Source organism: Triturus cristatus, chromosome 11, assembly GCF_964204655.1.
Source record: "Triturus cristatus chromosome 11, aTriCri1.1, whole genome shotgun sequence".
NCBI classification, from domain to species: domain Eukaryota; kingdom Metazoa; phylum Chordata; class Amphibia; order Caudata; family Salamandridae; genus Triturus; species Triturus cristatus.
Window position 1 is genome coordinate 533,998,917 of NC_140594.1, and position 24,841 is coordinate 534,023,757.

Sequence of the window (24,841 nt, forward strand, 5' to 3'; positions counted from 1 at the left end):
TTTCCTCACGCGTGACCAGTAATGCGTTGAATCCTTGCCGCAAGGGAGGATGATGCGCTGATCTGTGTGCAGGACAAAGCGACAAACTTCTCCACGCTAAGCCGGCGATGCGTTGAAATCCTTGCCGCGAAGGGAGGATGATGCGCTGAGCCTGTTGAGTGTGCGATCTTGTTGCGATGAAAAGAAATGGCGCCCCGCGAGTGAGCGACGATCCCGATGCGATGCGATGCGATGAAAATGGCGAACGCTCGGCGTCCGCGCTGCGATGTCGTGAAGCGATGAACTCGATGCGATGATTTTTGGTTAGCGAGCACTTGGAGGCCCGCAAACATGCAATGCTATAATCTTCGGGTTAGCGAGCATTTGGCAGCCCGCAAACGTGTGATGCGATGATCTCCGATAGTGAGCACTCGGCGGCAGCAGCGTGATGATTTTCCTTATGCTCTTCAGCTGCGGCAGCTCACTAACGGGTGTTAGCGACGATTTTCAGCACTCGCTTCTCCACAGTAGAACTAGAAGCCCTGGAACTCACAGGAGCCTCACCTGCAGATAGAAATCCTTGCTGGGAGGAAACAGAAGGCTGGTGGTGGAGTCTGATGTGCCTGAGACTCCAGCAGGAGGCTAGCTCTCTTCTAGCCCTTGGGTGATTGCTGTAGCAAAAAAAAAAAGTTCCTTCAAAGTCCTTTTCCTCTTCTTCCAAGTCCAGTAGTAACCACTGCAGGCCAGTCCAAGAAACAGCACACAAGCACAAGGACAGTCACCTCATGCAGATTCCTTCAGTTACACGGACAGAGGTTCTTCTTGTTGTCCAGGAGCAATACAAATTGTAGGGGTTTGAGCACAGATATTTATACCCCAAAAGTCTTTGTTGTCAAAAGCTACAAGTCACTGAACCCAGCCAGAACCAGTTCTGCCCATCCCTGGAGCACTTTGTTTACCAGGCTGCATCCTTCCTTTCAGAAAGAGGGGGTCTGCCATCAGACGCACAGTGGGAGGTGGAGCCAGCATTCACCTTGCCAGGCACAGCCCTATTCTGTTCAAGGAGCTACCCCTCCCCATACTCCAATGCAGATCTCTCTATTCAACCCAGGACTGACTTAGCCTGCCCTGTCCCTCCAAAATCAGACAGCCAATACACATAACAGCAGAGCACACTGGAAGGCTTAGGCAAGAAAATACCTACTTTCTAAAAGTGGTATTTTCAAACACAGAATATAAAAATAAACTTCACTAAAAGATGTATTTTAATATTCTGAGCTCAGGCATACTAAATTCGTTTTTCTACCATGTTCTGTGGGTCAGTTAGGACTATAGAATGTAATAGTCAAACTGCCCATTCTGGCCTATGGAGAACAGGTAGCCTTACAGTAGTGAAAAACTAAATTGGGTGTAATTCACTACCAGGACATGCTACACACATCAGAGCATGTCCTACCTTACACATACAATGCACCCTACCATAGGGGTGGCTTACATGATGCCAAGGGAAGGTTCAGGGGCTGGGAAGTGGGTGCACTTCACAGCCAAGATGGCAGTTCTAGACTGCACACAGACACTGCGGTGGCAGGTCTGAAACACACTTTACAAGCTGCTTCTGTGGGTGGCGCAAACCAGCGCTGCAGGCCCACCAGCAGCATTTGGTTTACCAGCCCTGGGCACACGCAGGCCACGCTACTAGGGACTAACAGGTAAACCAGATAAGTCAATCATGGATATACCAATTCACATGTCATATATACACAGGGAGCATTCGCGCTGTGGCACTCAGTGGCAGTGGCACAGTGCCCAGAGCATCTATTATCAGCAAAAACAGAGGAGACAACAGCGAAAAATGGAAGGGAGACCCACGCCAATGGTGCCAGGTCTAACACGCGTCCCCTCCAGCTGAAATGTGGGGAGAACTACCCATCCCCTTGGAAGTTCTCATCACTAAGGCAGAAAAATCTGGACAGACCATCAGCATTGATGTTTTCTGTACCAGGGCGGTGTTCCACCGTGAAGTCATACCCTGTAGGGAAATGGACCACCTCAACAACTTGGGATTCTCACCCCTCATCTGCATCAATCATCTGAGGGGCCTGTGGTCTGTCTGAACCCAGAGGTGAGTCCCAAACAGGTATGGTCTCAGCTTCTTCAGTGCCCAGACCACAGCAAATGCCTCACGCTCAATTGCACTCCACCTCTGTTCCCGTGGAAGTAACCTCCTACTGATGAAGGCTACAGGTTGGTCTAGTCCCTCCTCATTCATCTGTGACAGAATAGCCCCCACCCCATGCTCTGAAGCGTCTGTCTGGACAATAAATTCCTTAGCAAAATTGGATGCCTGGAGTACGGGTGCTGTACACATGGCAGTCTTGAGGGCATCAAAAGCTTTCTGACAGGTGTCCGTCCAGTTCACAGTCTTTGGCCGCTTCTTGGAAGTCAGCTCAGTCAAGGGTGCAACAATGTTGCCATACCCCTTGACAAACCTCCTGTAGTAACCCGTGAGTCCTAAGAAGGCCCTCACCTGGTTCTGGGTCCTTGGGGGCTCCCAAGCCAGGATGGTTTCAATCTTAGGCTGCAGGGGTGCCACCTGGCCACTCCCCACCTGGTGTCCCAAGTACACCACAGAACCCTGCCCAATCTGGCACTTACTGGCCTTGATTGGGAGGCCTGCTCTGTGCAGCGCCATCAACACTTCCCAGAGGTGGCGCAAGTGGTTCTCCCAGGAGGAACTAAACACTGCGATGTCATCCAGGTAGGCAGCACTGAAATCCCCCAGCCCCACCAACACCTGGTTGACCAACCTCTGAAAGGTGGCAGGGGCATTCTTCATCCCAAAGGGCATCACACGGAACTGGTAGTGCCCAACTGGTGTGGAGAATGCGGACCTCTCCTTTGCCCCATCAGTTAAGGCGATCTGCCAGTACCCAGACGTTAGATCAAACGTGCTGAGGTACCAGGCAGCCCCTAACCGATCTAGGAGCTCATCAGCTCTGGGGATGGGGTGCGCGTCGGTCTTCGTGACCGCATTGAGACCTCAGTAGTCCACACAGAACCTAAGTTCAGGAGTGTCACCAGGAGCTGCAGCTTTTGGTACCAAGACCACGGGGCTTGACCAAGGGCTGCTAGAAGACTCAATCACCCCTAGGGCAAACATTTTGGAGACCTCCTCCTTAATGTAGGCCCTGACCCTGTCAGTCACTCTGTAAGCCTTGTGCTTGACAGGTGGACTGTCCCCGGTGTCTACCTCATGGACGCACCAATCAGTGACACCAGGCACCAGGGAAAACAACTCAGGAAATTGCCCCAACAGCTGGTGGCAATCTTTCTGCTTCTCAGGGGTCAGTGTGGTAGAGAGGACCACACCCTCCACTGACCCATCCTTCTCTTCTGCACACAGGAGGTCAGGAAGAGGCTCACTCTCCTCCTCTGTTCCAGCATCTGAAGCAAGAAGCATGCCCACTTCAGACCCCTCAAAGTGGGGCTTCAGGCGGTTCACATGCAGGACCCGCAGGGGGTTCCTGGGAGACTTAAAGTCCACCAAGTAGGTAACTGGACTTTTGCGTTCCACCACTTCAAATGGACCGGTCCACTTATCTTGGAGCGCACAAGGATCCACTGGGGCCAGTACCCAAACCTTCTGACCAGGTTGAAACTCAACCAGAGTGGCATTCTGGTCGTGCCAGCGTTTCATCACCTCCTGGCTGGCTTCCAGATTTGCCTCAGCAATTTTTCTGAAACGCAGAGTCTGGTTCCTAAAGGCCAACATGTAGCTAAATACATCTTGGGGAGGTTTCCTGGGAGATTGCTCCCAGCCTTCCTTGACCAGACTCAGAGGCCCTCTTACCGGATGGCATAGAGCAGTTCAAAGGGACTGAACCCTAAGGACTTCTGTGGCACCTCACGGTATGCAAACAACAGGCATGGCAAGAGGACGTCCCACTTACGCCTCGGGGGCTCTTCTAGGCCCATGATCATGCCCTTCAAGGTCCGGTTGAACCTTTCAACCAGACCGTTACCTTGGGGGTGGTAAGGAGTGGTGAACTTATAAGTTACCCCACACTCCTTCCACAGAGACTTCATATACTGGGAGATGAAGTTGGTCCCCCTGTCAGACACCACCTCTCTGGGGAACCCCACATGGGAGAAGATCCCCATCAGTGCACGTCCCACCACGGGGGCCGTCACTGTCCTGAGCAGGATGGCTTCAGGGTACCGGGTGGCATGGTCCACCAAGACCAGGATGTACCTGTTGCCCATGGCTGTCTTGGGGTCCAGAGGCCCCACAATGTCAATGCCCACTCGCTCGAATGGGGTACTAACAACTGGAAAGGGCTGGAGTGGGGCCTTGATCTTCCCCCCGCTCTTCCCACTTGCCTGGCAAGTCTCACAGGTTCTGCAATAAGTATCTGAGCTCTTGCGCATCTGGGGCCAATAAAAGTGGGTTGCCAGCCTCTCAAAGGTCTTGGTCTGCCCCAGATGTCCTGCCAATGGAATGTCATGAGCCAACCCCAGTACGAAGGCTCTGAAGCACACGGATACCACCAGCACATGGCCTGACCCCGGCTCAGCAGCCTTAGGCTCGCTATACAGGAGACTGTTCTCCCAATAAATCAGATGTGAACCAGACAGGTCACCTGCTGCCTGGGCTGCAGCCTGTCGCCGCACACCCTCAAGAGAAGGGCAAACTCTTTGCTTCTCACAAAACTCCTCCCTGGTGGGCCCTCCTTCCTGCTGCCAATGGGTCAGCTCAGGCAGGTCCCCCAGGTTGGCACTCTGCTCCCCGGTAGGCTTCAGGGCATCATCCTCAGGGTCTGCTCCCTCCTGGGCCGTGGGAACCTATGGGGCCGGCTTCCCGCGCCCCCTGCCCCTTCTCTCCAAAGCAGGGACCTGGGCCATACTCTTAGGCTCCAGGTCTTTCTCAACATCCTCTTTGGCTGCCATGGACCGAGTGGTAGCAAACACCCACTCAGGCAGACCCAACATTTCCAAGTGAGATTTCCTCTCCACCGCAGCCCACGGGGAGTTCTCTAAATCGTTGCCCAACAGACAGTCTACAGGCATGGCGGGACTCACAGCCACATGAAGAGTTCCTGAGACCCCCCCCCCACTCAAAGGGAACCTGAGCCACCTCACATTGGCTCTCTGAGTTGTCTGCGGACACTACTGGGTAGAATGCATGGGGAACAACCTGCTTTTTGGACACCAACCGGGAGCTGACAGCAGTTACACTGGCTCCTGTGTCCCTTAGAGCCCCCACTCTATGGCCATTGATGGTCACCCATTGCCTGTAATTTTTATTAGTATTATCAGGCAGTACAGGCTTAGGGACCATCTCAAAGTCTCCTAGTGAGACAAGGATCAATTCTACGGGATCCCACCCACCTTGGGCACCCATCTCCTCCTCTCCCAGGGCTACACTAGCAAGCTAACAGGGTGGTGCATGGGGTGGTGCAGGAGCATCCTTTTGAGGACACTGGGGATCAAAGTATCTGTGGCCCACTTGACCTCACTTAAAACAAGTAAGGGGGCCCATCTGAACAGGCCTACCTGTTGGGGGTACTGGCTTCTTATCCTGGGGAGGCTGGGACACCACTGCTTGGTTCCCTTGGGAATTACTTTGAAGCCCTCTGTGGAACTCCCTTGGTTTACCCCTGTCCCCCCCCACTTCTCTGCTGGAGACCCTGCCCACCTTTGGCGAAGTCTCCCACTGGACCCTTGCGAACCCGGGTGCTCACCCAGCGGTCCGCTCCCCAGCAAGCTTCCTAGGGTTAGTTAGCTTGCAATCGATCAGGTGCTGGCGTAGCTCAGGAAAACAGTTACTAGATAAATGCTCCCATGCAATCAAATCATAAAGCTGCTCAAAAGTTTCTACCTTGCTACCTTTTACCCAGCGCTCCATTGCTCTGCAAAAAAAAGACACATTCAATCCACGTGGTAACCTCTAGTTTCTTGCAGGTTCCAAATCTCTGCCTATACATCTCAGGGGTCAAACCATAGCGGGTAATCAAAGCTTCTTTCATGTGGGCATAAACCACCCTACTTTCTGGGGGCAGATCAAACAAGGTATCCCTCCCCTCACTCACAAAGCGTCCCCACAACCCCGCTCCCCAATCCTTCTCAGGGACCCGGTGGGCCACCATGGCTAATTCATAAGCGGCAAACCATTGCCCAATATCTTCACTTTCATGGAAATCCTTAATAACCTCTTTGGGTATATACACTCTACTCTCAGTATGCACTACTGGTATGCTGCCATCAGAGGGGGAGATCTCTACACTCTTTGCTTTAATCTCCAACTCACTCAATATTCTCTCATGCTCAAGTTTCACTTTCATCATTTCAAATTCTAACTTCTTATTCTCTAGGTCCCTCTGACCATCCATTTTGAGCTTAGCCATCTCCATATTATGCCGTCTCTCTCTCTCCCTGTCCTCCACCTCTTCTGGAGTCAGACATCTTGAGGACACACTAGTGCCCGGGCTGGAAACTGCTTTATCTCCCACCAAATCTACCACTTCATCCTGCTGCTCTCCTGCATTCTCTTCCCCCTCCACAGGCTCTCCCATATTCCTAGGGGCATCCCTGGCTTCTAACCAGGCCTTCAGAGCCTTGTAATACTCTTCCCTTCTAGTGAAACCCGTGATAGGGACTGTGAAGCGTTTGCAAAAATATTTGAGCTGCTTGGCATTGTAGTTTTCTAATTTCTCTTCTTCCCAGGAGAGATCTTCAGGGGCATTGGATCTGGGCTTGCCCATTGTAGCAATAACCGGCAATAATAATCAAAAATAGAATCAAAACCTCAAAAAACGTATGTGGTTATGTTCTGCACTCACTAGTAGTGTACATTATAATTACTGTATGCAATCATAAATGCAACTCCAGATCCTCACCGCTGACCACCAATGTTAGAAATGGGGGTCTCTAGTTCGCAATGGCTGGCCACTGTCCAAGTAGGGACCCTTCTTCCTAAGTCAGAGTAAGCGGGCTACACCCTTTGATAACCCCTGCTCAACCCTGTGGAAATGTAGCACAAGCAGTTAGGCTTATCTCAGAGGCAGTGTGTGAAGCATTTATGACCATACTCAGCAACACAGTGAAGAACACTACAAAGGGACACCACACAAGTAGTTATAAAAAAATAAGTATCTTTATAAATAGACTTAACACAAGACCAATAACAGTAAAAATCCACAATACTAGGAAAATAGGGTTACTCTTAAAATGCTGCAAAAATAGTTCAAAGTGTGCAAAGAGGAGTTCAGTTCAAGGCAGTGGCCTCTGCGACCCTTTTACTCACAAACTACCTGGATTCTGTAGCAAAGCAACCAAAATGTCGCGAAGGAGTTGTAGCGATGATTTTCCTCACGCGTGACCAGCGATGCGTTGAATCTTTGCCACAAGGGAGGATGATGCGCCGAGCCTGGTGCGTGTGCAATCTTGTTGCGATGAAAAGAAATGGCGCCCCGCGAGGAAGCGACGATCCTGATGCGATGCGATGAAAATGGCAAACGCTCAGCATCCGCGCTGCGATGTCGTGAAGCGATGAACTCGATGCGATGATCTTTGGTTAGCGAGCACTTGGAGGCCCGCAAACATGCGATGCGATAATCTTCGGGTTAGCGAGCGTTTGGCAGCCCGCAAACATGCGATGATCTCCGGTAGCGAGCACTCGGCGGCAGCAACGCGATGATTTTCCTTAGGCTCTTCAGCTGCGGCGGCTCGCTAACCGGCGTTAGCGACGATTTTCAGCACTCTCTTCTCCACAGTAGAACTAGAGGCTCTGGAACTCACAGGAGCCTCACCTGCAGATAGAAATCCTGGCTGGGAGGAGACAGGAGGCTGGTGGTGGAGTCTGATGTGCCTGAGACTCCAGCAGGAGGCTAGCTCTCTTCTAGCCCTTGGGTGATTGCTGTAACAAAAATAAAAGTTCCTTCAAAGTCCTTTTACTCTTCTTCCAAGTCCTGTAGTAACCACTGCAGGCCAGTCCAAGAAACAGCACACAAGCACAAGGACAGTCACCTCATGCAGATTCCTTCAGTTACACGGACAGAGGTTCTTCTTGTTGTCCAGGAGCAATACAAATTGTAGGGGTTTCAGCACAGATATTTATACCCCAAAAGTCTTTGTTCTTAGAAGCTACAAGTCACTGAACCCAGCCAGAACAAATTCTGCCCAGCCCTGGAGCACTTTGTTTACCAGGCTGCATCCTTCCTTTCAGAAAGTGGGGGTCTGCCATCAGACGCACAGTGGGAGGTGGAGCCAGCATTCACCTTGCCAGGCACAGCCCTATTCAGGTCAAGGAGCTACCCCTCCCCATACTCCAATGCAGATCTCTCTATTCAACCCAGGTCTGACTCAGCCTGCCCTGTCCCTCCAAAACCAGACAGCCAATACACATAACAGCAGAGCACACTGGAAGGCTTAGGCAAGAAAATACCTACTTTCTAAAAGTGGTATTTTCAAACACAGAATATAAAAATAAACTTCACTAAACTATGTATTTTAATATTCTGAGCTCAGGCATACTAAATAAGTTTTTCTACCATGTTCTGTTGGTCAGTTAGGAATATAGAATGTAATAGTCAAACTGCCCATTCTGGCCTATGGAGAACAGGTAGCCTTACCGTAGTGAAAAACTAAATTGGGTGTAATTCACTACCAGGACATGCTACACACATCAGAGCATGTCCTACCTTACACATACAATGCACCCTACCATAGGGGTGGCTTATATGATTCCAAGGGAAGGATCAGGGGCTGGGAAGTGGGTGCACTTCACAGCCAAGATGGCAGTTCTAGACTGCACACAGACACTGCGGTGGCAGGTCTGAGACACACTTTACAAGCTGCTTCTGTGGGTGGCGCAAACCCGCGCTGCAGGCCCACCAGCAGCATTTGGTTTACCAGTCCTGGGCACACGCAGGCCACGCTACTAGGGACTAACAGGTAAACCAAATAAGCCAGTCATGGATATACCAATTCACATGTCATATTTACACAGGGAGCTTTCGCGCTGTGGCACTGAATGGCAGTGGCACAGCGCCCCGAGCATCTATTACCAGCAAAAACCGAGCAGACAACAGCAAAAAATGGAAGGGAGACCCACGCTAATGGTGCCGGGTCTAACAGTTAACAATACCAGGCATTTGGGCCACATACGTGTACATGACAACTGACTTGTCACTTAACTCACAAACATGTTGCCAAGAAGAGGACGGGGTAGGAATAGTTCATGTTTAAAAACTCTGCCTTTAAATAATTGCCTCTCAGTGTAGTGATAGAAAGTGACCTGTTAATGTCAAGGCATCCTTATGTTAAAGAAAGGTGCTTTTTGAATTTTGAAGAGACTTCATCATATTTTACGAGTTCAGGGCTCAGCTTGCACAAAGGCTAAAATTGTCTATACAGCCGGTCTGGGCCCTGATGCCAGATGAGTCAGCTAACTGGCTGATCTTTCTCTTTTTAATTATCACCCCCAAGAGTAAAATAGATGGGCCAAGAACAGCAGAAGCCGTCCTTGCAGCATCAACTGGCCACTCGCTCGGCTCGTAAAACGTGAAGAATGTCGCGAGCATAGAACAAAACTGCTACCCCTTCTATCTATAAAACTAACGCAGAAACTTGTGAGCATGGAAGAGGAATGCTAAAATGCCACTTTCATCTTCCACGGGTATCTGCTCCTCTACACGAGTTCATCGTCGCTGCTCCCTGGGTTTTTGTAACAAGCAAGTGACTGTTGTTTCACGCTGCTCTTGTTTCAAAAGCATATTCATAAATACAAGGGAACCCAAAAAGGTAGCTGAGGACCTTGGGTAATCGTTTGTTACAGACAACAATGATCCTCAGAAACAAAAAAATGATTCAAAGGTAAATATAGTTCAGAATCGATGCTATATTCCAGGAGTCCAGCCGGACAACCGATTTAATTTATGCAAATTAGAGAATACATACTTATAAGAACAATTGTGCGTGGGACACAGTCCTGTGCCCAAGGTAGAACAAAGACATTAACAAAACAAACAAGGCATTTCAGGCAAGACAGAGTAGAGCTTGTTCAGAGATGCAATGTTATAAGCTCATATGAAATAGCAATTGCACTTATTAACACATTGGAGTAACGTGCATGCTATTTAGGGGGGTCGACGGCGTTTCGATCCTTTGTACAGGGTGTCAGGATCATCATCAGGACTTAGATGTGTACATGCCTGATTGTAATTGAAATTGCCTGTGGAAAAACCAAATAGCAGGGGAAAAGGAGGGATGAGAGAAGAAAAAGGAAGAATGAATAATAGAATTATAGGCAAACCGCTCGAAAAGTTTAGCGCGAGAGTTGGTTGTGCAAGGTGACATGCGTGGCATATGAGCCAGAGTTATACATGCGAAGCGTGGGTGAACGGATGAGTAAAGATAGAGGTCGCGTGATGGCTTGGCATGCGATAAGGAATGCAAGGACCATTTAAACGATCAATGTCGGGCGCGTGGAGTGTGAAATTGACCGGAGTGGGGTGGTAAGGACAACGGGGGACGGATGCAGGCACGCGTGAAGTGATAACGTGCGTCTATTTGGATTTGAATAGTGTGATCGCCGATATGAGGGGATAGCAGGTGGCGGGCTAAGTCGTGAAAGGGTGCATTGTTTCAAAAGCAGCAGTGCAAAGGTGTATTTGGGGGGGCAGCCGACCGTAGGGCGGTCTCCCCCCTCCCCCCGTGGTTTGAGAGGGGAGGAGTCTGTCCCCCGTGCATCCATTTTGGAGATAGGGCTACATATTTGTAACCCAATGGTAGTTCAAGTATAAGGGCATCAGGCGGGCGCTCCCAGCCACCATTTCAGGTTTGGTGAACTGGTGGCTGGGTGCGCTTAGTAGTTAGGAAAGAATACTTCGAGGAGTTTTACGAGTTGGTAGTAGGTTTGGGGTAATTAGAAGAGTGTTATATTACCTGTGGCTTCATGGAAGATTACAGGGTCCTCGAAGCTTTACGTCTCTTGAGTGAGGCCGGGCGCATGGACCTGGTTGTTCCTGAGGCTGCAGCCAGCGCACCCGACGCGGCAGGCATTGGCGGGTGTGGCCGATGCTGTTGTGGCATGTTAATCGCCGAAACGGCATAGGAGTGCAGCGGTAAGTGGGCGGGCTGCTCTTATACAAGAGAAGCGGCCCCGGGGACGTCCGATCAGCATGGGGCTGAAATGGATCCCAGGGGAAGGGGGTGGGGCCAAGATGAAGCCTTGTGGGGACGCTTCGCCACACAGCGGGACACAAAAGAATTAAGGCTGTGACAGCCCCAGAGCCTGAAAACCAAGCCAGCTAAAGGGGCCTTCAAGAGGGAGCGACCCGCTCCTGCATGCAGCTAGAAAGGGAGTGGGGCGGGGCATGGACAATAGGCCCCTGCCAGTGAATGCTGCAGAAGCGCTAGGAACCTGGCCTTCCTCAAAGTCAACAGGACCGTTGGGGGAGGCCGAGGACAGCTCCAGGGTGAGGCATATGGGATGGAAAGGCTCAGAGGGCTCGTTTGATGAGGAGGCCCCACTTTTTGTGGAGGAGGGTGGGGAGGGAGGCCTGGAGGCAAGTTTCCATCCTGAGGGTACAGGGGCTGGGTCAGTGGAGGGGGCAGGTCTGGATCCCGTGCCAGCAACTTGGGGGGGGAAAGTTGGGCCACTGGAGAGAGGGGGGTGGGGTCAGTGAGGATGACGAGTTGCCTAGGGAGTTAAAGCTGGCTGGAGGTAGTCAGGCATGGGAAGGACTGGATATTTTTGCATCCTAGAATGATGAGGTGTGGGGCCTGGACAGGGTGGGTCAGTTAGATGCTTATTTATCAAAAGGGGTTTCTCTGCGGAAGGAGGTAAGGGCCACAGGGTAGGGGGATACTGGGGGTTCAGGTATAAGAAGGTCTCTGGGGGAGGGGATCCGAGGGGGAGCAGGACCAGGGTTGGTACAGGGGCTGGCATCAGCATTTGTCACGGCTATGTTAGAGTGGAGTGTGGATCAGGAAGGTGGGGAGGATGTCAACGAAGGGCCAATGCAGTGCGGGGAGAGAGGGGGTTGGTCAGTCGTAGGACATAGAAGTATAGGCCAAGCAACAGGTTGGCAGGGAACCAGCACATCAGACCAGACATTTTTGTTGCTGGGCAAAGAGGGGCGCAGCATGGCAGACTCTGCAGGGCTGGGGGCGATCCGTTGGCACAGAGGAGAAGCGAGGGTGGAGCCCAGAACGGCGTGCCTGTTAGCGGCAGGGGAGCCTGTCGCGGCCAGCAGACGAAGACCCAGACCTACCTCGATGGCCCCAACGTCCAGTGGGTCCTGGTGGACCGCTGTGGCATCAAGGAGTGATATCAAATGGTCAAAGGAGCCTATGGAGTACCAGCAAGTACAATCAGCTCCACCACAGGCAGAGAATAGAGGGTCCGGTAGGGCCCTTAGGTCAGGGTTGACTCAGGAGTGGCCCTAGGTTGTGGTGCATGAAGAACTAGATCACGATGAGGAAAGCCTTGAGGAAGGTGAATTGCAGGAGGAGGATCAAGAAAGGGGGGGCAACCTAACGGTTCGAGTAGTATGTTGCAGCACCGACAGAGAAGCCGCGGAAGGTGTCGGGGCCCTCTGCGAGGGCACTCACGGAGATCAGAAAATAAGTGTCCACTGGCGAGGTGGACAGCAACTGTACAGTCACCCTCCTTGGAGCCAAGTAAGATAGAAAAAGTATGGGCAAAGCCCGTAATGGGGTCAGTGGGGATGGGGGGGGGACGAGGGGGGACGTTTAAGGAAAGTGTAGTACGTCGTGGACATTGGGGTAGGGACTAAAGAAGCAGGAGACGCAAAGGGAACTAAAATGGAGAGTGGAACCAATACAGAGAAGTTGACTGAGGACAGGGAAAAGAAAGGGGAGAAAAAAACGGCCCAGAGAGTAAGGAGCTGAAAATTAAGAAACTCCCTTATATTGGGGTAACAAAACCTCTAGGGGCCCATTTAATACTGGCAACGAAAGAGGAGCGCATATGGAAACGGGAATATGTTTAAATGCTTAAACTCCTGCATAGAGAGATGAGATCCAAGGAGGCATCTAAAGAGGAGGAATACGAGTTGGCCAAGCAGCCGAAAGTTCAGTTGAGAATAGAAAATTGGACAGCAGCGTTTTTTGATTTATGCAAGTGTATATTGCGAAAGATGTAGTGTTATTTAAGTACATGGACGTCCTTACAAAGGCACAGATCACGGAGGGGGATACGCATGGGCACAATATGATGAGTTTAGAGCATTGGGGCATGGGACCCCGAAGCGAAATGGAGGAAGCTGGTCACGGATTTATGGCAACACACAATGGGAGCGGCCAAAGGGGGGGGGGGATTGGGGGGGGGGAGAGACGATATTTACAGCCAGTTTGCCTACCGTCTACAGGCCCTTTCAAGGCGGTGGGGGGCACAGGGAAGACTCAGTTTGGAGCAGGCGGGCGTGCTGCGGACTTTAATAAAGGCAAGTTTCGCCAAGAGTGCTCGAAATTCGGAGGCCGACATGCGCTGGTCAACTGCTTTGGAGGCGGATACCAACAGGGAGGTCAGCAATGGCATCAGACAGGGAGTAACTCAGGAGGGCACCAGCAGCAGCAGGCACTAGGGGAGGTAAGGGGCCCCAAGGGCTTAGACCCAAAGGCTCGTACTCAGGTTAGACTCGAGAGAGTTGAAGCAGGGCTACAGTGATATGAAGATCAAAGGGCAGCACAGGTTTTGAGAGATGGGTTCAGATGGGGGTTTCATCTGGGGTACAGGGGACCAAGGCATAGAAGATGGGCAGACAATCTAAAATCAGCTACCAAACATAAGCAGTTAGTAAAGGAAAAACTGAATAAAGAGGTTAAAGAGGGGAGAATGGCAGGGCCTTTTGACGACTAGCCCACAGAAAACTTCATTGTCTCTCCAATAGGAGTGGTGCCAAAAAAGGTAGTCGGGCAATACAGACTGATACAACACGTGTCCTGTCCAGAAGGGACTTCGGTCAATGACTTAATTGATGAGTGTATTGATGAGGAGGCAACCTCAGTATCTTATTCATCAGTTGACGTGGCCATGTCGCTTGTAGTGATGGCAGGCGCAACTGCACCAAAAGCAAAATATGACATAAAATCGGCTTTTCGATTGCTTCGAGTCCATCCAGATGGTTGGGATCTTCTGGGTATCCATTTTCAAGGAAAATGGTACGTGGAAAAAGATTGGCCAATTGGATGCTTTAATTCATGCGCATTGTGGGAGTGCTTCAGCACTTTTCTACAGTGGCTATTTACACGACGCACAGGTCACCAACTAGTAACACACTATTTAGGAGATTTCTTCTTTGTTGGTTCTCCGGGCTCCGCGGAATGCCAGACCGCAATGGACAATTTCCATGAGCTGATAGAGGAACTTGGGGTGCCACTGGCACTGGAAAAGATGATGGGCCCAAGTAAGGCTCTGTCTTTTTTAGGTATTGAGATTAATTCTAGGACAATGCGGGAGCGCTTGCCAGATGACAAACAAGTGAAAATTTGGGAATTGTTGAAGAACATGTTATCCAAGGACAAAGTAAAGGTCAAAGATATACAGGTACTGTTGGGACATCTCAACTTTGTGTGCAGAGTAGCGAGGGCAGGAAGGGCTTTCAGTAGAAGATTGGGGCGTGCGTTGACACCTACCTCACCCTCACATGTGGACTGTTTTTCTGCAATCATTTAATGGCGTTCCGCTGGCAAGGGAGGAAGACATGACATGGGAAGTACAAATACTTTCTGATGAGGCAGGTAGCAAGGGCTTTGGCTTGGTCTGGCAAGGGAGATGGTGTGCAGAGAAAGGGCTAGCACGTTGAAAAGACGTGGCAGAAGTAGTATTCTTGGAATTTTTTTCCCTAGTGGTAACAATAACACTTTGGGGGAGGAATTAGCTCACAAGAAAGTTCTCTTTAGTGTAGACAACATAGCAGTAGTCGAAATTGTAAATCGACAGTCCGCAAAGGAAGAGAAGGTTCTGAAATTGCTAAGAGTATTTGTGTTGGGCTGTCTGAGACATGATATTGCTTTCATGGCTTTACACGTGCCTGGTGTGGACAATGACATAGCTGACGCTTTGTCTCGTTCACAGTGCGGGAGATTCCGTGGGCTGGCCAAGGATGCAGACAGGACACTGTTAGACCTGTCAGCCCTAGGATGGTCTTACCCCGTTTTTTTGCCCTTGTCGCCTTATTTTTGTCACCATCTTTTTGTTGGACCTAGGCCTCTGGGCGCCTTACCACTGCCAAACAGTGCTGAGGTGCAGGTGCTCTCTCCTAATAACATGGCTGCCACAAGCCCCTGCTACTGCGGAGTGGCCATTGAACGCACAAGCACCAGTAGTCAGGAGCAGGCTGGGACATAGTGCTACTGTATCTTTGCTGTCCCGCCTTTTTGTCCCATAGACAGACATGTAGAAGCTCCTGGAACCTTCCAGCCCAGGGAGGAGTTATGCTTTGCCGCCTTTCAGGAGGGTCACCTGGCCTAGGGGTATAAGAGGAAAGGAGGGAAACCTGACTAGTCAGTTGGGCACCACTGGACCTGGGGGAACCTCTGCCGGAGTACTGGCGGTAGGGCCTAGGGGGGAACCTACACTACTGAGACTGACTGAGCTTAGGCCCTGCTGTACCCAAGATAGCTGAGGGACTCTGCCAGCCTGCTGACCTTGCCCAGTGAGGGGGAAACCCAGTGTGCTGCAGGGAACAATCCTGCCGCTTGTGCCTGCCAACTCAACCCCCTTCCTTTCCCCCAACATACTGCAACAAAAGAAACTGCAACTAAAGAACCACCACCACCTGCGCTAGGACTGAAGCGCTGTGCCAACCAAGCAGTAGTCTGAGAAGCCCCTACTGCCAGCGCTGGACTGAGAAGCTTTGCTGCCTCCTGCTGAGGCTGGGCCCTTTGCCTAAAAGCGCTGTGGTCATCCTGCGCTATAGTGCCTGCATCTGTCCCCTGCCATGGCGCTGTGACTTCCCAGCGCTGCATGCCCCGATCACCGCCGCAGCCCAGGTACCTGCGATCTAGCGCTGTGTCGGTAAGCGCGCTATCTGCCATGGCAGGAGAAGAAGCGAGCTGAGGCCGCCCGAGGAGAAGAGCGTGCAGTCCCTTGCACCGCCGCGGCCCCCGAAGCCTGGGGTGGGCCGCCGCGGTATTGACGAAGGCTGCGCTGGGCCTAGGCCTCACGCGCACCATTTGCTATGTGACCGAGGTGCCGGCCGCGATCCCTCCAAGTAGCGCACCCATTGGCTGCCGCCGTCGCGCCCACTGACAGCCGCCACCTGATTGGTTGCTGCGCCCGGCCAGGACGTCGCGACCCCATTGGCTCCTGGGCCGCGAGGAGGCCTGAGGTCCGGGGCGGGTCACGAACATCGCCGGAGGGGCTCCGCTGCCAGTGGGAGCCCCTTGATTGATTCCCTGCCTGCACGGACTCCATCCCCGAAAGGAATTCCGCCGCATCCCCAGGTGAGAGCCCCGCGAGAGAAGAGCAGCGGGCTGCCTGGGGAGGGGGCGCCTACCCGGGACTCGGCTGGTGAGTTAGAGACAGCTGAGGGGCCGGACGCATGCAAACCCACACTGGAGGGAGGGGGAGGGGGAACTGCTCCTCCTAAGGGAATCTGCCCCGCATTGCCACTTTACCGGGGCCTAAGTTGAATAATGCTCTGCCTAGGTGGGGCCTCTATCGAGGAAGGTACTACCTGGAGTATAAACACTGCCTAAGAATTGTACCCTGAATTAACCCTTGCATAGGGACTGTTCTGTTTAGAGTGCCACTGCATAGGGAATGTTGTGCACGTTACTTATATGATACCCAGGCCTAAGAAATGTTACTTGATTTATCCACATGCATAGGAAATGTTTTGATGTTTTACTCAGATCCACAAAATGTTGCATTCGATGACCATGCCTATGGGAAATGTTGCCTATGTTGTCCCTGAATATCAGAATTATTATCTTTATTGAAGTGATGCCTAAGAGATGTTGCCTACATTAGCCTAGTACCTCAGAAGTGTTACCTGCCTGAACTAAAAGTAGATAGAGTCTTGTTTCATAAAACAACCTGGTGTGGTGTCCTTCTATTGCGTGTGAGTTACTGTCTCAGTGTGAGTGTGTGCTGCACCACTGCTTTACACATTGCCTTCGGGTGCCTGCCTGCCTGCCTCGCGCCAAGCTACTGTGTCGGAATTGGTGACCCCAATTCTAACAGACACCAACGCCAATGCCGCCTCATTTGTGGTACATAGGCAATGTAGGATGCTACAATTGGTGGTAGGTTCCTTGTCGGAATTCACCTGGACAGCATACTTCTAAGCATGGAAGGAGTTTCTGAAGTCAGGTGCCCAGAGGTGCGCTGAGGTCCGGCGGCGGTCAGAGGATGTCATCCAGTTTATATTGGATCTCATTGACAAAGGTTTGTCTAGGGTCAAAATTGCCGGGAAGCCGACAGGTATGGCCTTCATGGGCAAGCTGCTATGGGGCTACCCTCCGGCGGCAGGGGAACTGGGAAACAGAATCTTAGAAGGATGGGCCAGGGAGAAATGTGTGGGTGAACTCTCAGGAAGCCACTTTCCTGGCAGATTTTGTGTCAAGTAGTTGAAATACTGCCAGAGGTATGCAGGGACGACCTAGAGACATGCTGATGGTGTGGATGTTCTTCGGGGCTTTTAGAGTATAAGAACTACTGGGTAACAGGAGCGGAGTGGGAGTAGTGTGGCAGGACGTCGTTCCCGAAGAGAAAGGGCTGCAGATATGGTGGAGTCGGTCCAAAACGGAACAGTAGGGGATGGGGAAATGGGTCTAGTTGCAAGCAACGTACCCCCCTCCTTCATGCCCCCTCAGGTGGGCATATCGATGGTTCAGTTTAGTAAGAGGTGCAGGAGGGGCAGTATTCAAACACGCAAATGGGAACAGAGTAACGGATGACCAGTTGCGTGTGGTGCTGCGGAAGGCTTTGCACCTTTTTGGGGTTGATGGGGCAGGCTTGGGGACGCACCGTTTTCGGATTGTGACAGCAACAGAGGCGAGCAACAGGGGCTGGGCACAGGAAGATATTATGCATTTGGGTCGCTGGTCTTCCGATTGTTTTATGTGCTATGTAAAAAGGGGAGAAGGGGAGGCACCTGCATCATTTTCCAATGTCTGAGATGCATGCTAATTTTTCTCGTTGCAGGTTCTGTGCCTGGCCGAACGGAGGAATTGACCATTTGGGTCGTGGGTCATTCCTTTGTAAAGCGAGTCAGTTATTTTGGTGTCAACCTGGGTTTAATGAGCGTTTGTCTTAACAAGTGGTTGGTGGGCGCACGGATATCGTGTTGTTACACCTTGGAGAGAACGATTTGTGCAAGGAGAAGGGCGTGTTGCTGATGAGGGTATGAAGAAGGATTTGGCCTTGATTAAAGAGCAGTGGGCAGGTTGCTTTGTTCTGTGGACTGAGTTTGTGCCTCGCAGAGTTTGGCAGAGAGACGTCTATCCGGCCGCTATTGATAAGGTTAGGTGGAAATTGAATACAGAAATGGCACGTTTTTGCAGGAGTTTTGGTTTCGGAAGGATTAGTCCCTTGGAGATATGTTTTGAGGCAGTGGAATTTTTCAGGGACGATGGCGTGCATCTTTCTAGGATGGGCATGGACTTATACCTTTTGGAAATCAGGGAGCTGTTGGCCAGGCCTTTGAACGTGCAGAAACATTCAAGTATAAGACCCTGTGTGTAGTTTAGGCGGGGGGAGGGGGGCATAAAATAGCGTTGCGTCTCTCCTCCCATTTTCTGGGTGGTAGAGGTTTTGTTTGCCAGGGTTGGAAAAAGTGTTTTGGTTACCGTTGAAGTTGGTTTCATAGAAAGGGAAAGGGTAGGCAGGTTATTTTAAGTTCAGTTATAGAAGTTTGGTGATTTACTATTTTAGAGAGGCAGGCATAATAAGATGTTTGTTAATTAAAGTGTATAATTTTACTGCAATGCATTGTAATCTTGTTTATAGGGTAAGGTCAGAGAGAAGCCATGTTCAGGGGGATCGTAGGGGCGGGGCGGGGTCAGTTATTCGGATGCATTAGCAAGGTTTTAAGTTTTGTAAGGTAGTTGCCAGGAATGTGCACCTGTTTAAAGCGGCCTTTTCACACATCAGAATGGTCATGTCTGGTCTGACCCCTCCCAACAGTCTATTACGTGATGAGTGAAGTGTGCGCGCATCACAATCAAGACTGAGCACTCGGGAAGTCATGGTGCAAGCACGCACATGCGCACACCTTACAGGGATCACTGGTAGCAAGGCTGCATAACTACATGTGCAGAGGTCTGCTATTGCGACTTTCTAGATTTCAAGGACCACGGTTCCATAATGGCACTTTCATCAACATTTTCAATGATTACACAACAGACGTCCAGAGGCAAGGTCATTCTTTCATAGGAATCAAGCAGCAATTGCATACAAACTTCTGTATTCTGCAAAACTCAGAGTAATTGAGAACACTGAAATATTATTTTTCCAGTCCCCCCGAGGAGGCCTGGTATTGGTTGCAACTGAAAGGAATACCTCTTCTTCCTACTAGGGGTTTGCTCGGAGCGGGATGGGAGAGGCAATGATCCAAGAGGTGATGGGGCAGCAAGTTGCCAGGACATAGCACAAATGAAAAGACAGCCCTGACAGGGTGATGGTAGTGGCCAATGTTATGTTACAGAGCAAGAACCGTTTTCTTGTGCTGGCTGCTGAGCATCACCTAGATTCTGGGTGAGGGACCAGTCTTGAGTAACCAGTGGTGACTCCTCCGCTAAGGCGGAGGAGTGTTGCCCCACTGCTCTAGGAGCAGTGTAAAAGGAAAACTAAAATGATAATAACAGAAGTTATTATAATTTTTTTTTTCGTATGTTTCAGTCAGGTTGGGTGGGACGGGCTGGGCTCCTGTGACGGTGCGACCTGACACCAATGACAGCGTACGCCATTGTCTAACTGCTCATTCATGTACTTGACAATCTGCTTTGGGCGGAGCAGGAGATTGTAGGTAGAAGAGGGTCATATTCTTGGGATAAAGGGGTCCTCTACGTATAATAGATGCCTTTTTTTGGAGGGGGGGCACAACGCTGAATATCACAGTATGAAAGCCACGACCCAGTGAGGAAAACGTTTCCCAAAATGTGCAAGTTTGTCTATGTTTGCATTCCTATTTTTACTCTGGCAAAGATTGAGTTGTACGTTTTGCCCGGGGATGGGAGTTCGGGGTGTAGTTAATGTTTTATACAGGGGCTAAAGAGTCAATAACCACAAATGGTGGTGCCAGAAATGGGAAATTAGACAAGAGGCAGATGAGTACGGTGAGATAGTTTAAAAGTAATAAAGCCCTTCTAATCAAGAATAGGAGAATCAGGGACAACAGGTACAACATGCTGTCAAAGATTAGAGGCATGGTTACTACTCTCAAAACTCACAAAATATACTTTCATCTCAGGCATAGGAAAACAAATATTGCGGTTTTACAGGAGATGCACATCAATGAGGCGAGCGTCAGAGAGTGTCCCGACAGTTAAGGTAACAGGATTTTGACATAAACTACTTGGCATTTGTGCAGGGGATGCGGCTGAGTGTTTAGCCTGGAGTTACCTTTGTACAGCTTAGAATCGGCATGGACACTGAGGGTAGGAATGTAGTGATCAATGGGATGGCACACAGAGATCTACTGGCCCTGATAGCAATGTATGCCCCCAATGTCAACCACTCTGCATTTACAGACACCCTCACACTGACATTAGTACAAGATTTCCAAGCCCCATGTCTCGGTGGGAAGTGGGAGGAACCTTTAACTGCATACAAGACACTCATTCAGATAGATCAGTGCACTACCATGTACTGTGGGCATTAGGATGACACTACAATTTTTGCAATGAGTGTTAACCAGACAGTTGCATGATGTTTGACGTTTAATCCACCCAGACACTACGGATATTCCCTGCTCACCAAATACACAGTAGACTGCATTTAATGCTATGGAATGACATCTTCAGACTCACATCGGTTGATGCGGAGTATTTGGGTCGTACTCTATCCAATCATAACCCCCTCAAACTAGGGAGTGAGGGACATGTCGCTATCCCTGTGTGGAGGCTGTGTACAGCGGTGCTGCTGGAGGCTCCGTTTTTGGATAGTTTTGGCACCTGTATTTTCCAATATTTCACTAAAAATGAAGGATTTGTGTTAGACAGGGCAGAGGAATGGGCAGCCTTTAGTTATCTGGGAGCACTGCATCAATACCACAAGGGGCACACCGTTTATCTTCAATAATAATATTTTAGAGGTGGAAAGTCAGTTGTGTGATACAACACTTGGATCTAGTAGACAGACTGGGGAAGATTGACTAAAGGGCATATATGTCATGGCAGCATGCTGAAGGTGATGGAGTGGGCCGGATTCTAGCATGGCTGCAGCAGGTCGACACATCTAGAGCACTGACTAGAGCTACTTTCTGTCCGGAGGGCTACATGCTCAACACACAGGCAGGTATCAACAGCGCCCTCACAGACTATTACCACACCATATACACCGCTCCCCAGGGCACTGACCTGCCCAGACTGATCATATATGTGCACTGAATTTCTCTTCCTCGGATAGACCTCCTACAGTACCAAGATTAGCAAGAACCACTAAGAATAGAGAAGATATGCACTCTCATAGATCAAATGGCATGTAATCAGTCATCAGGGCTGGACAGTTTTCCCCTAGGGTTTTGCAACACCCACAGGACTCACGTAGCACTAAAGTTGCTTGTCATTTATGAAGATGCCAAATAAGTAAAAGGGAACCGCTAGATCGCTCATACCAGACCCCTGAGTTTAATTAAATCCGGACAATAAAAATTGGCTATGGTATTGGCCAGTCGCATGCATCCAATAGTTGTGGCTCTAAAACACCCAGACCAAAATGGGCTTATACGTGGGAGAAACACTTTTCTGAACCTCTGTCATTAATTCTACTTGATGGAGAAGATGGGAGCAGGGAATAAAATACCCTTGGTAGAGTCTCTAAACGTAGAAAAGACTTTGAACACTTTGGGGTGGCTCAATCATATGTTAGTCCTGGAGGAGGTGGTAATCGGGCTGTAAATTCTCAGCTGAATCAGGTTACTGTATACCGACCAATAGGCCACAGTTACAACTGGCCAAGTAATTTCAAGGCCTTTCAGAATCAACGTGGGCACCAGGCAGAGTTTCCCACTGTCCCCAATAATTTTCACATTGGCTATGAAGTGCCTACCATGTATGCTGAGGACAAAAGGACTGGATTGGAGCATCTCAATTTCTGATAGTAGGCATATAGTGTGGCTTTATGCTGATAATGAACGTATGTATTTCCACAATGCCCATGTCGTTTGGCTAGTGTTGTTGGACATGCTGAATGAGTTTGAGGATATATCGGACCTTAAAAATAAACTGGGCCACATCTTGTCTGTTTCCCCTTCAGTAGCTGGCATATGACTACTAGGCAGCTCTTCCAGGTTTGAGACTTGACAGGAAATTAGACACATTCAAGTACTTGGGGTCAGTATGTATCACACAGAGCAAAACCTCGCCAAAGGAAATTTAGGCAAAGTCCTCACAAAAACACATTGGGCTATGCCCTTTGGTGTAGTCTAATGTCTCCTCTTGGGTGCATAGGTATAGCTATGATGCTGGTCCTTCTGAGATTTGTGTACCTGTTTGCAGCACTGCCTGTCATCCTCAAGAAGGTATATTTCAATGAACTACATAGTGTCCTCTCCGTCCTGATATGGGGATGTGGAAGGAAGAGGCCGGTGGTAGGTAAGACACAAATCCCTATGAAAGAGGGGGGCCAAGGACCCCTGAGCTATGAACTCATCTATGCTGCGGCCCATTTGCAGTGGGTTATTGGATGGCTGGGGTCGCACCTAATTCGGAGAGGACAGATCTCCTCCAGACCCTGCGGGCTGCTACTGTATTCGAGTGGGTAATGAACCCAGCGCAGTCATATCCCGGGCTGAATAAGCTCACCCCAGTGACAAATGTCTGTTTGCACAATATGTGCAGGTGCCTCCCCTTCCCCCATGTGCCTTAGTCACCACTATGGACGCTGTCAATGCTGTCAAATATGATGGACGCTCATGAATGACATAAGGCTATGGATGGAAGCAGGAGTGCACTTGGTAGTGCACACAATAGATGGCTTGTACATTTTCCAAAATATACAAGATACATATGGAATAGGACCAGTTCATTTTGCGACTCACAATTCACTGGTGAACAGTTAGAGGACAAGTTGCAGGCAGGACCAACAAGTCAGAGGTTTTCAGTGTCTATTGATCTTTGGGAACAGTAGGCAAGCACTCACTTGTGTGACACTCATGTAAAAGCCCAGATGTCAAAACTAAATGGGTACAACACTTAGGCCTGGATATTACAAAACAATAATGAGCACACTCAGTAGAGTTTGTAAAGGGAGTATGCAGAAATCCCAAACTCAAGTCACTTTGTCATTTTTTCTCTTAATGCAATCTCAATTTTTACTGCAAATCAATTCAATTGAGCCACAAATCTTCAATTCTAGATTCTATTAGCTGTACTTGTGCTGGTCCGCCGAATTAAGGAAAAGATACCAACTTCATTTGTACCCTCCAATTTCAAATGTCTTCACATTTTCTGAGTGTTATAATAGTTTAAATTTTACATTTGGTCTTTTAAGTATGTATACTTTCTAAGTCTGCTAATATTTCATTTTCTAAACAGTCGCAACCCTCTTGAGCAAGCATCGCGAGCCAAGTTAAGAACAGTTGGGCTAGAGTGCTCACCTAGCTTGCAGAATATACCCACACTGAGAGGCATACTGCGTGATATGATAGATTTACATTCACTGAGCTTCCTACATAGAAGGTTGAATACATACATGGAAGTAGTTTTCATATCACCTGATATAAATGCACCGGGTCATCCAATTTTGTCCCATCTATCCGGTATTTCAAATTTAGGATCACCAGGACATTGATTTTGTGTATAGTCTTGCAAACTAGTGATGCATATAAAAAGCACCATTCACATTTAATAGCCATAAAAGCATACAGGTAAGCATTCCCTGCTAGACAGACAGCACCTTTACTTGAGTCTATAGTGCAAATGCATATTATTAAACATACATCAATTCCTTTTTTAGGTCTCCCCTGGCATTGCAGTGCACATGCGCTGCTCGCTCTGCAAGGGCTTCTTGGATTCAATATACTTTAAGAAGTTAACTTTCTGCTCCTCCCGTAATTTCCATTGGTGTGCGTAATTTTGCATCATTGCTTATGCTAAACGATGTCTTCTGATGGCTTTTTAGTCCTTTTGGCCACGCCCACCTGGACTGGATCTTTTACTGGCGACGTGACACGGTGTGTTTTATAATTACTGTGCTGGCACTTTTTTTACCATTACTTGCATGTGGGTTAAGTTTAACTAATGCTTTATGTTTTTGTGCCCATATGTACGCGCTGAAAGGAAGGACACGCACGCAGCGGTAAGCATATGTTTTGGTATTGCGTGGTTGTGTTTTTTACATTAAGGGGTCGATTCCGATCCTGGATTTTTTTTTCCCGTACGACTCGTATCCGTATTTATTTACGTACGAATCGTACAAGTCCCGTACAAACTGCGAAGTACGATTCATCCGTGAAAAATGCATACGAATCGCCTCGGGAAAAGTCTACGAGATGTCCCCGGACAGTTTTACATACAAATCGTAAAACTGAAGTCCGAGCGCGCAAGTACGATCCGTACCGCGCGTCCGAAAACACAAGCGCATGGAATAGGCTCCATACGGAGCGAACTTTGTACGAGCCCTTCCCCGAGTACACTTGTGCCCGGGGTACGAGTCGTACGGCCCCCC

General features: G+C 49.6%; 1 protein-coding gene across 1 annotated transcript in view; it reads right to left on the minus strand.

Moving 5' to 3' along the window:
- The window catches only part of LOC146784531 (tetraspanin-15-like), a 284,252-nt gene that overhangs the window by 248,642 nt on the left and 10,769 nt on the right, over positions 1–24,841 (minus strand). The gene's annotated exons all lie outside the window — the stretch shown is intronic.